The sequence below is a fragment of the Hetaerina americana genome, unplaced genomic scaffold (genome assembly GCF_022747635.1).
Source record: "Hetaerina americana unplaced genomic scaffold, ioHetAmer1.1.p SCAF_459, whole genome shotgun sequence".
In the NCBI taxonomy this organism is placed as follows: Eukaryota; Metazoa; Arthropoda; class Insecta; order Odonata; family Calopterygidae; genus Hetaerina; species Hetaerina americana.
In genome coordinates this window covers 49,139-59,724 of record NW_027287051.1, presented here as the reverse complement: position 1 = coordinate 59,724, position 10,586 = coordinate 49,139, and the positions used below count along the sequence as shown (strand labels likewise).

Here is a 10,586-nt window from a genome sequence, read left to right as displayed (position 1 = left end):
AACTGAACATTCAAAATGGCCGAACTTTTCAGCATCAGTGAGTCTTAAGACTTAAGTACCAACATAACGCCACAAACAAATTGAAAATAAAATATAAGTAACCCACAAAAATTGAAAATTCGCGATATATTTTGAAAGGATGTCGTATTAAATGTAATGCCGCATCGAACAATAAGTAATAAAATAAAATAAAAGTTTGTTTCCCTGAAAAAGTTGGAAATTCCGCCTCTAATATCCGTAAGTTAACGAAATAAAATTAAAACAGCCTAGCTAGGAAGAACCCTGACTCTTTCCTATGGAATTCGTAGCGATGGCAGCAATGCTTCTGCAGCCACTTGGAAAGAAACAAAAACAAAAGTCGGCGTAGACCCTTGAGGACCTCTCCTCCATGTCGTATTATCCAGCTCCATGGGCAGGTGCATGCCCCTGCCACGACCCTTGGCAGGGTAATATGCTAGTGCGTCTAATGCAAAATTCTGATGTTTGATGGAACATCAATGAACACACTGCACATCAGCACAGCTTTTTTTATTTCTTCTTTTGGGCCTTCTCTGCAGCCTTGGGGACCTTACCTTTCGTCGCCACCTTGACACTCTTAATGACTCCGACGCCAACAGTTGGCCCCAAGTCACGAACAGCAAAACGCCCAAGGAGGGAATTCCTGGAAGGACTCCAGGCATTTTGGCTGCTTGGGACCAGGTTGACGATGGCCGCATCGTCAGATTTTATAGACTTTGGGTTTTCTTCAGTTGTCTTACCGGTACGACGGTCGCACTTCTCCTTGATCTCTGCGAACTTGCTGGCAATGTGAGCAGTGTGGCAATCAAGCACTGGCGTGTAACCGTTGGCGATTTGGCCAGGGTGATTAAGCACGATGACCTGAGCGTTGAAGTCTGATGCTGCCTTGGGTATCTCGCTTTGCTCTCTCTACAGGCGCATCCACGACGCAATACTTTAACGGATCCGTTCTTTACGTTGAAATTAACGTTGTCATCAGGGTGGGCCTCCTTCAGAGCTTCTTGGTGTATTTCCACGAATTTAACTTCAGTGGTCAGGTTGGCGGGGGACCAAAGAGACCAACATTCCCGACTTCATAATATCGGTCTCAATATGACCAACCGGCCTTGTTCCGATGCCACCAATTTTGTAGACATCCTCAAGAGGGAGCCCTAAGAGGTTCCTCGGTGGGTCGGTTAGATGGAAGGATGGCGTCCAGAGCCTCGATGACTTCCTCGAAACGAGCTACACAGTACCGATGTTCAGTTAAGTCAATTCTGTTAACATCAACGATTAGCTGCTTCACGCCAAAAGTGAAAGCAAAAAGTGGGTGCTTTCTGGTTTTCCCATTCTTTGAAATACCGGCTTCGAACTCTCCGGTACCAGTAGCAACGATTAGCATATTACAATCGGCATGCGAGGCTCCGGTAATTATGTTCTTAATGAAATCGGGATGTCCGGGGACGTCTATGATGGTGATCTAGCGTTTATTGGTTTTGAACTTCCACATGGCGATGTGAATGGTAGTACCACGCTCACGACCAGCCTTCATTTTCTCCAACACCCAAGCATAGTAAAACCTTTGCCCATTTCTTGGGCTTCCTTCTCATACTTCTCAATCATTCTCTCATCGATACCACAGCATTCGTAAATGAGATGACCGGTGGTGGTTGAGTTCTCAGAGTCGACGTGGCCAATGACCACAATATTGACATGGACCTTTTCCTTTCTCATTATGATTTCAGTAGGTTGGGTTTCTCAAGATGGATGAATCCCGATGCCAAGACAGAAAGAGAGGGGCGGACGAAGTGAAGGTATACCATTATGAATACTACTATTATTATTCGGTGAAATACTTGGGCTTTGAAATGAGAAAACGAAATAGTAGGAATATAACTTTTTATAAATTAAATCGTAAGTAAAAATCTTGATTTCATTAACTCCGAGGCAGTTTAATAACTAGCCTTTATTATGACCCCACGCTATTTAGTTAGATCAGACCACAAATATAAGAGAAGGGAGGTAGAAAAAGGGATACAAATGCTTGCTGTTTCCCCGGACAATCACGGATCATAATAATTAGAAAACCGAGTCACTATAGAAATATTAAAGACGTTTAATTTACAAGTCAGGGCAAGATCAACGGCTGCCCTGACATAATCTCTCGTATATTCGTAGGTGCATATGTATGTTAGTCCATAGTATACGTTTTTGCTTGCGTGTAGGTTATAAAGGTTTTTGAATGAATGTATACGCCTTTGTGGGTGTACATTGGCATGAGTTTGTCGGTTTCTCATTGGTGACCTAAGACACCACGCCACACGCCCTGGCGGCGGCTTGCAGGGTATCATGCTAATGTTCGGGGGATCGGTATGGTGCGATGACTAACGTACAGGTTTCCCACCGTGAAGGCCCGAGTTCGAAACCCGGAGAAGGATTTTTTTCAACGGTATCCCGATCCCTATTTGAGGTGCTTTGTGGAGAGCACTTTGAGTGAGAACGACGTCTGTCGGATGGGACGTTAAACCGCCGACCCCTTGGCGCCTTTTGACGAGAGTAGGCTAATGCCGACGCCGGGTTTCTCTCTACCCTTCCTTTCCCATCCATCCCTAATGGCGCAAATGACCTTAGCTGTCGGTCGCATCCCCTAAAACTACTGCAATTCGGTTTCGACTTTTACCTGTAAGTTCAAATCATAACTTGCATAAACTTCGGCAGTTTCGTGCTTTCGCTTAAGATAAGGTAATCGTAGTCCTTATAAGGGCATGGTAATGTCAGGGGTAAAATATTCAATTGTAAATGGATGTGAAAGAGAAAGCTCGCACGTCTTATACATCTCCCCCGGAGAAATCATCCCCACCCACGCGATGCAGCTTCCGGACCCTCCGCCGATTTCTCGAATGGTTAATGAGGTGAGCACTCGCCAGTCGAGAAAGATAAAATCCATGGGGATCCATTAACCGTTTTTACAGCGTTTCTCAGAGGGCGTAATAAAGAGAGGAAATGCCCTCCGCATGACCCCAAGAGAGAACCCGTCACCCATCGTAAATTAACCGAAGCGAGCAAGGGATCATTACACTCCTTCAAGAGAAATACCTCGAGTGTTTGAGTAATAGGATAAGTCTCCTCTTCCCCACTTTGGGGTGCAGTACTGGTTTAATATTCTGCTCCGACCGCACCCCACGACTTCCATTCATATTTGTTGGACGAGCATGCTATGATAAAAAAAAATTTTTAGTTCAAGAATCAGTAATAATGAAAAAATAAAAGCACGAGTCCTTGTAGAAGAAACTGAATTAAGGAATGACATCGGGTAGCATGAGAGCAAATATTACCGTCTAGAACTTGTATTCACCCCCTGCCACGCACCCTAGTAGTGACTTACGGGCTACTAAAATAAGCAAAATAACTAAGGAAAGAGCAAAGTTCTTCGAATTGGGACGCGTTGTTCCAGCGCGATCATCATCGCAAGGCTGAATGAACGTCACTTGGGACAAAAAACGAATTCAGGAGATGCGGGCAATGGGAGCTTTGGGGCCATTTGAAATAGAAAGAATGTTGTGGGAGAAACTTCAAATTGTCAGCTGATAACGGGAATGGAAGACAATGGCTATCATGTTTCATCTGAAGTATTATATTTACACTCAGGGCTTCTCCAGAGTCCACAGCAAGGATTGGAATCGCAATACAAATTCTATTCCGAAATCTGGATACTCGGCATCGGATGGCCAGGCTGCCCGACACTCCGAAGACGTGTCATTATACACCATAATTCCAAATGCGGGATTCTAGACCATCGAGGATGTACATCCCGAAATGATTTGGCAACACTGTTAGCATTCCTCTTACCTCAATACCAATTAGTTCTGCCTAGAAGTAAAAATAGAACTTTTTAATTTAAAACGACGATATTTTTAGTTGGTATAAGCTTTATGCCACAAGCTGAACTGTTACCACCACTGATAATGTAATAAAGCCTCGTTTGATATTCGAAGGTTCAACACACACACAGGGATTACATTTTGGGAAGGTTTATACTTAGAATACCTGGATTTATTCACGAAACTAATTCGCAGCTGTCAGCGTTAGACGCCCACGACTCGGATAGGACACGAATAAAATCGCTAAGGATCCATTTTAGACGGGGGCCGCCAAAAATTGCCGGCACTATCTTTTCGACTTAGCACGCCGCAGTCGTAGCGTCGGGCCCGCCATCCGCGCCGATATTTCTCCAAGCACGCTTGGGCGAGAGGGAGTCGCGCGCGCCCTCCGGCGTCGCCCGCCAAAAGGGCTCTCGAACGGCGCCAGCCGCCTTTCCCCGGCGGCGAAAGGGTTGAGCGGGGGGGGGGGAGGAGGTATCCCCAGCTGAGAGGCAGACAGCCTGGAGCCCACGCCCTCCCGCGGCCTGGTGTCCGGCCGAAAACAAAAAGACAGTTGACACTCGCCTCCCGCGAAGGAGAGCGAGTCAACGGCCTGACGAATCAATTACGCCCACTAGCTAATTCCTCCCGACGTGGCTCCTGCCGCTCCTCAGTCCGTGGTCCCCGTCCGAAGCTGGAAAGCGGGCCTGGAAGCTTGCGGTCAACACAAGAAAATCCAATGGGGTCACCACCCCAAGCATCTTGGGAACCACACCACACTACATGGATTTCCGCGCTCACTTCCAGGAATAGGGTGGTTGCGAACATTACATTCTTATGCGAATCTAAAGCCATCGGAATGGGTTACTTGTCCGTTGGGAGAATTTTTATATTTATTTGTACATGTACATATACCTTGTAAACCAGCGTCACGGGGGATAAATGCACACCGGAATAATTTCACCCGAACATGACCCTACCGCAGTCGAACAATGTGATTATTATCCCCTATCGTTCGTGGAAAAAAATTCCCGAGATACGTAATTAAATCACCTTGGGCAGCACCCAAAAGTTTCATTACCACGACTTATGCCCCAGCAACTGACGAGAAAATCATTCAGAGAGCAACAGATAAAGCAAAGAGAATGCATATCCATAGTTTATCTAATCAGGGTCTTCTGATTTCCGTAATGACAATGTAAGACTTGTATGCAAACCTCAAAATATCGATTAAAGAACATTGCAGCTAATTTGGAGGAATCTCAAATTAAAATTTAGCTCAAGGAAACAGACCATCCATTTAATTCCGTTATCAATTAAATGATGGTTCACTCATATACGTATTACGCCATTTTTTCGACAGGACAGGCCTTGAAAAAATCATTAGTCCTACTTCGCATACATTTTCCTACAATAACGAATCGACGACGTCTCATTCTTCATACTCCCGTAACATGCTCCAATCTCTTTCTGGCTTATACAAACACACTCCCAAGTCTAATCCATCAAATATCCAACACTTATTCTCGAAATTGCGGACTCCATCAGCAATCCCCAACACGGACTCAATCAGCTATTGCCATTTCTATATATCCAACTATTCCTCTCCTCCAATCGGGCCGAGCTCCAATTCTATCCCCGTCAGTTGGGCCTGCAAACTCTTTGAAGCCAACTTATGAATTACAAGTCATAACTTTGTCAAAGTCATATCTTTTTACGGTTCCTGCGCATAACAAATTAGAATTTTAATTAACTTCCACCACACGGAGTTTCACCCAGCAAAAATGTCCGAATGTGGAAACCTGCAACTGGGAAACTTTTTTCTACTTCTTCCTTTAGACTAATTTCCATTTTTCAGCTTCGATACTCTTTAAGGTTGAAATTTAAGGAGAGGTTTTAAAATTCGCAGAAACCACAAAACTATATAAGACAGCAAAAATATCTTTTACCTGTTTGACATAATTTTATAGCATTCAACAAAGCACTGCACCGTGCCCACATATGTTTATTATGTGTATAATGGAATACTCTGATAAAAAATGAACTCATTGCTCTAGGATGCCATCGAGTTACGTCATTGGCCTTCTCCTGCGAAAACAAGCCGTTGTCAGACTGCGATCGAATACATTACATCATTTACACTAAGGTAAGTACCTCTTAGTGAACTACTCGCAAAGATAGAAGAATATGGCCGAGATAAAAATATCCGGGGTTGGATTAAAGACTTTTTGAATGGCTGGGTCCAAAGAGTAGTGATAGATGGAGTTAGCTCAAATGCAGTAGACGTTACTTCAGGTGTTCCCAAGGGAAGTCTTACCGGACCTATTTTATTCCTACTTTATGTTAACGATATTGACTCCATAGTCACCAGTAAGATACGTTTATTTGCCGACGATGCAGTGGTTTACCGTGATATCCATGATCTTAAGGATAGCAGTGCTGTCAGATTACCTTAATGCTGCTAACTGCTGCTATACACCGCTGGTGCGACACTTGGCAATTAGAATTAAACTTAACAAAGTACGTAGTGATAAATATTCGGAAAAATATCAATTCCCAACGCCAACTGCATTGGGAACACCGAAATCGAATGTGTAGACTCAATTAAATACTTAGGCGTTACCCTCACTCACGATTTCTCCTGAGTGAAACATACAGGAGCGATGGTCGTCTTCAACGAGCTCCCTGCCCTCTTTAAACAACTTTTGCCACTCAAATACGGTGGAACGGCTTAAGGCAGTGTCCCCATAAGCCTGCTTGATCATATCGAGGGTCTCAGTTGCCGTCTTCCCGAGTTTCGTACAAAAATTCACGGGATAACGTTGCTCTAAATTCCGATTCATTCAGAAGTTTTTCGACGCGGACAAAAAACTTGTGTCACTAAAAACGGTGTCCTCACTCAACGACAGCCCGCAGGCGACTGAGGTTGGTGTTGGTCTGTTGCTAAGAGCCCCCTCCACCTTACCCTGCCAAGCAGACCCCCCTCCACCGCTCCGTTCGCATCAGAGAAAATCAGTCCTACCACTTTTGGGTGCGTCTCTGTATACAAGGAATATGTGGACAAGCTAACAAAAAATTAGGATTTATTAGAAGAGTACTGGGTATCTGTGATGAAAAGGTAAATAGAGAAATGCTATCTGTCGCTGGTTAGGCCTCATTTAGAATATGCTGCTAGTATATTCTGGGATCCTCACGAAGTTGGATTTATTTTCGAATTGGATCGCGTGCAGCGGAGAGGAGCTAGATTTGTAATAAACTTATTAGAGTATCCAAAATATAAGAGGAGGTAGACTGGGAATCATTCACGGAGCGAAGGTTAAATCACAGATTAAATATCTTGCATGAAGAGGAAGGACGTCTCTTTAGCAGTGATGTTGAAATTGTATGGTTAACCCAATCCTACTACGGCGGGAGATATCATGTCATTAAAATTAGAGACATCAAGTGTAGAGCAGATAGATTTAAGATGCCATTTTTTCCACGAACGATAGGGGATCATAATAAAATTGATCATTAAAAACTGTTAATTAATTATGATATTCCACCATATCACGCCTTAAGCGCCTCTTTTTACAACATTTTTCGACCGTGGTAGGGTCATGTTCGGGTAAAAATTAGTCTGGTGTGTATTTACCGCTTGCCATACACCCTAGCTTGGTGGCTTGCAGGGTACATAAAAAAATAAATAAACATAAATTAAAATAAAAAACTGCAAGGGTTGAATTATGAACGCTGCCCTTTGGTATTCTTTGATTCCAATGTGTTGTATTTTCGTTTATAGAATGCGTAATTAACCCCTGCCACACACCCCAGCGGTGGCTTGCGGGTACTAAAATCACTAAAAAGCTAAGTAGATAATCCATTACGTGCCTCATGAATTCAACGAGCACTCTAGTCGACTTCACGAGGCAGAACGAACGAATTGGAATCACCAATTCCATTAATTATTCTCTCCTTCCATACCTTTAGGAAACTAATCCGCCCAAAGTTGTCTACGCTCTCGCTACCCCTGCTTTGAAATGTTTTCACCACGGTTCTGTCTTATTTTTACTGTGGGAAACTTATTGGCGATTCTCTCCATTCCATTAAGCATTCTTTCATTCCGCTCGCCATGCAATTTCAATCGAAGGGAGATGGCAAATCCAAGGCAGACGAGAGACGAGCCGCACGTCTAAGCACGAGCTGACATCCCAACCACCGCCACCCCTGCCTCCGTTTTGGGCAGCGGTGACGGCGACCGAGCACTCTCCTGCCAACCCCGCCCAACGGAGAGGTGACTCACGGAGACGTGAATTGGCAAAGGCCCTCCACGGAGGGGACACCACCGCGAGGGGGGAGGGAGGAGATGCGCCAGGGGACGGCGGTGGGTCAGCGGATAAAGAGGCGGGCGGGGTGTGAGAAGGGAAAGCACAACGCCAAAGGAAGGGACCGGCAGAAATTTACAAATAAGTAACTCAAAAAAGTCAACTTTCTAGGCCACTTTCGGGAAGGGCAGTAGTGAGATCATCACCTCCGCGCACATGCGTGCGGTGTGTCAGATAACCGAGGCGCGAACCATTCTGACGCAAACAAGCTTACATTGGGGGGATCCGCTTCTTGAAGGACATACAGGCGATTCTACTTCATGCAGCGTGGCGAACGAAGTTTTCCGTTCCTTTGTTGGAATCCTTATTTCATGGGAAAAGTAAGTCGTCGCGAATTGTTGTGAAAAAGCAGTACTCTCTTGTGACGGAGTTACTTGAAAAATTTTAAATGGAATCTCCTTCGAGACCGGAAGGGTGATACAAGAGGGACTACCAATTTTAGACAGTAAAGGGCACTCGAGTTTATTTCTGATGTCGAGGGATCATCAGTTCTCTCAATTACTTCACCATGAGAAGGAAATATAAAGAGCAATGGACCCCGGAATCAACACCTTCGGACAGACCTGATTCCTTCCCTTGATTGGCAAAGAAAACAGGCTACAGTTTAAGAAATTTGATAAAAAAATTTCAAATAATCAATAAATATGAAATTCACATTACGAATATATCGCTTACAACTCGCGTTCAGCGCAGAAGAGCTAGAGTTGTGGAACGCTGTTTTGATAAACTTAGTAGCGAATCCAAAATATTAGAGCAGTAAGGCTGTGGAGCAAAGGTTAAATTACAGATTAAATCTTTTGCATAAATTGGAAGGATGTCTCTTAACAGCTATGCTTAAAATGTATCATTACCTCCATCGCACTATGGTAGGAGAGATCATGCCCATAAAATTAGAGAGATCAAGCGTATTTATTAACTTTCTATTTTATTTTTGTTTATGTATACCCTGCAAGCCACCTCCAGGGTGTGTGGCAGGGGGTGTAAACACACCAGAATAATTTTACCCAAGGATGACCCTACCGCGTTCGAACAATGTTATTATGATCCCCCATCACTCGTGGAAAAAAATGGCATCTTAAATCCATCTGTTCTGCATTTTATCTCTCTAATTTTATTAGCATGATCTCGTGTAGAACAGATAGTTTTAAGATGTTATTTTTCCCACGAACGATAAGGGATAACATGGCCCGACCGCGGAAGGGTCATATTCGGGTCGAAATTAATCTAGTTTTTATTCTTCACCCCATGCCACACCATAGTGGTGCCTTGAAGGGTGCTAAAATAAATGAATAAAATATAAAAGAACTTTGAAATATACACGCCATTCATTCAGATTTGTCTCAAATCAAAGAAGGATCTGTTGGAACTGAGCTCAGGCATTTGTAACCTGATGAGCATCTGAGAGAAACGGAATCTTAACACATACAATCTCGCTCACCTTACCTGTAAATAATGTGGGCAATGGCGGCACGCAGTCACCCCCCGACGGTGGCCGGCGGTTGATGGCAGCAGTATCACCAGTCGTCCCACCGACTAATCACACACAAACACTCCTCAAGCAAGAGGCGATCTTTGCTCAAAACAATTTTGATCGATCTATCTCACGCAAGCGGGATTGAATCGAATTATACCGTCACGGCGAGAGCAAACGAGTGGTTAATTGCAGGAGCGTTGGTAGCAATTCTTGAGTCCAATACACACCAAGAGACAACACGTAAGTGACACCAATCCCTCGGACACCATCATTTTGCCATATCGAACCAAAACCGCCTAGGCTCCTCGAAAAGACGGGTGGAACTACTTATACGAACCGCTTGGTCGCAGCATACGACTTGGCGTGTTATATTTTTTTTTCGCGGTTTAATTGCTTTGTTGGCCGGCGCAGCTGAGGGACCAGAGTGGCAAGCCGCTACATTGTAACTAAAAGGAGGTTGTCCAGACGGTGCACCGGAGGAAAATGATGTAATTGAAGTTTTCCGGCTTAATTTTGAGAAAAACCCTTTGAAATTTTAAATTAGGTACAACTGAATTGAGTAGCTTCAGGCGTGATGTGGTGGAAGTCGAACGTAATAAATAACTGATCTTAGCACTTTTCCATTTGATATAAATTCTCTATCAAAAGGAAAAGTGCTACAATATGTTATTCATTAGGTACGAGTAGTTTCAACGCACCGGTGTCATCCTCAGGTACAAAGTTACTCATGTAGGTCAATTATATGCTAGTACGAGGCGTGTTCAAAAAGTAAGAGGACTTTATATTTTTATGAAAAAATATAGAATTAGACAAGCAAATTAAAGGTTTTTATGTGCCAAAAAAAATATTGGGTCGTTATAATCGACGGAGATTGCAATGTCCCATCTGTTG

General features: G+C 43.8%; 1 pseudogene; it reads right to left on the bottom strand.

Annotated features, from left to right (window-relative positions):
• Nucleotides 1-528: 528 nt before the first annotated feature.
• On the bottom strand, nucleotides 529-1,731 carry LOC139693280 (elongation factor 1-alpha pseudogene; annotated as a pseudogene).
• Between the last annotated feature and the right edge of the window lie 8,855 nt (nucleotides 1,732-10,586).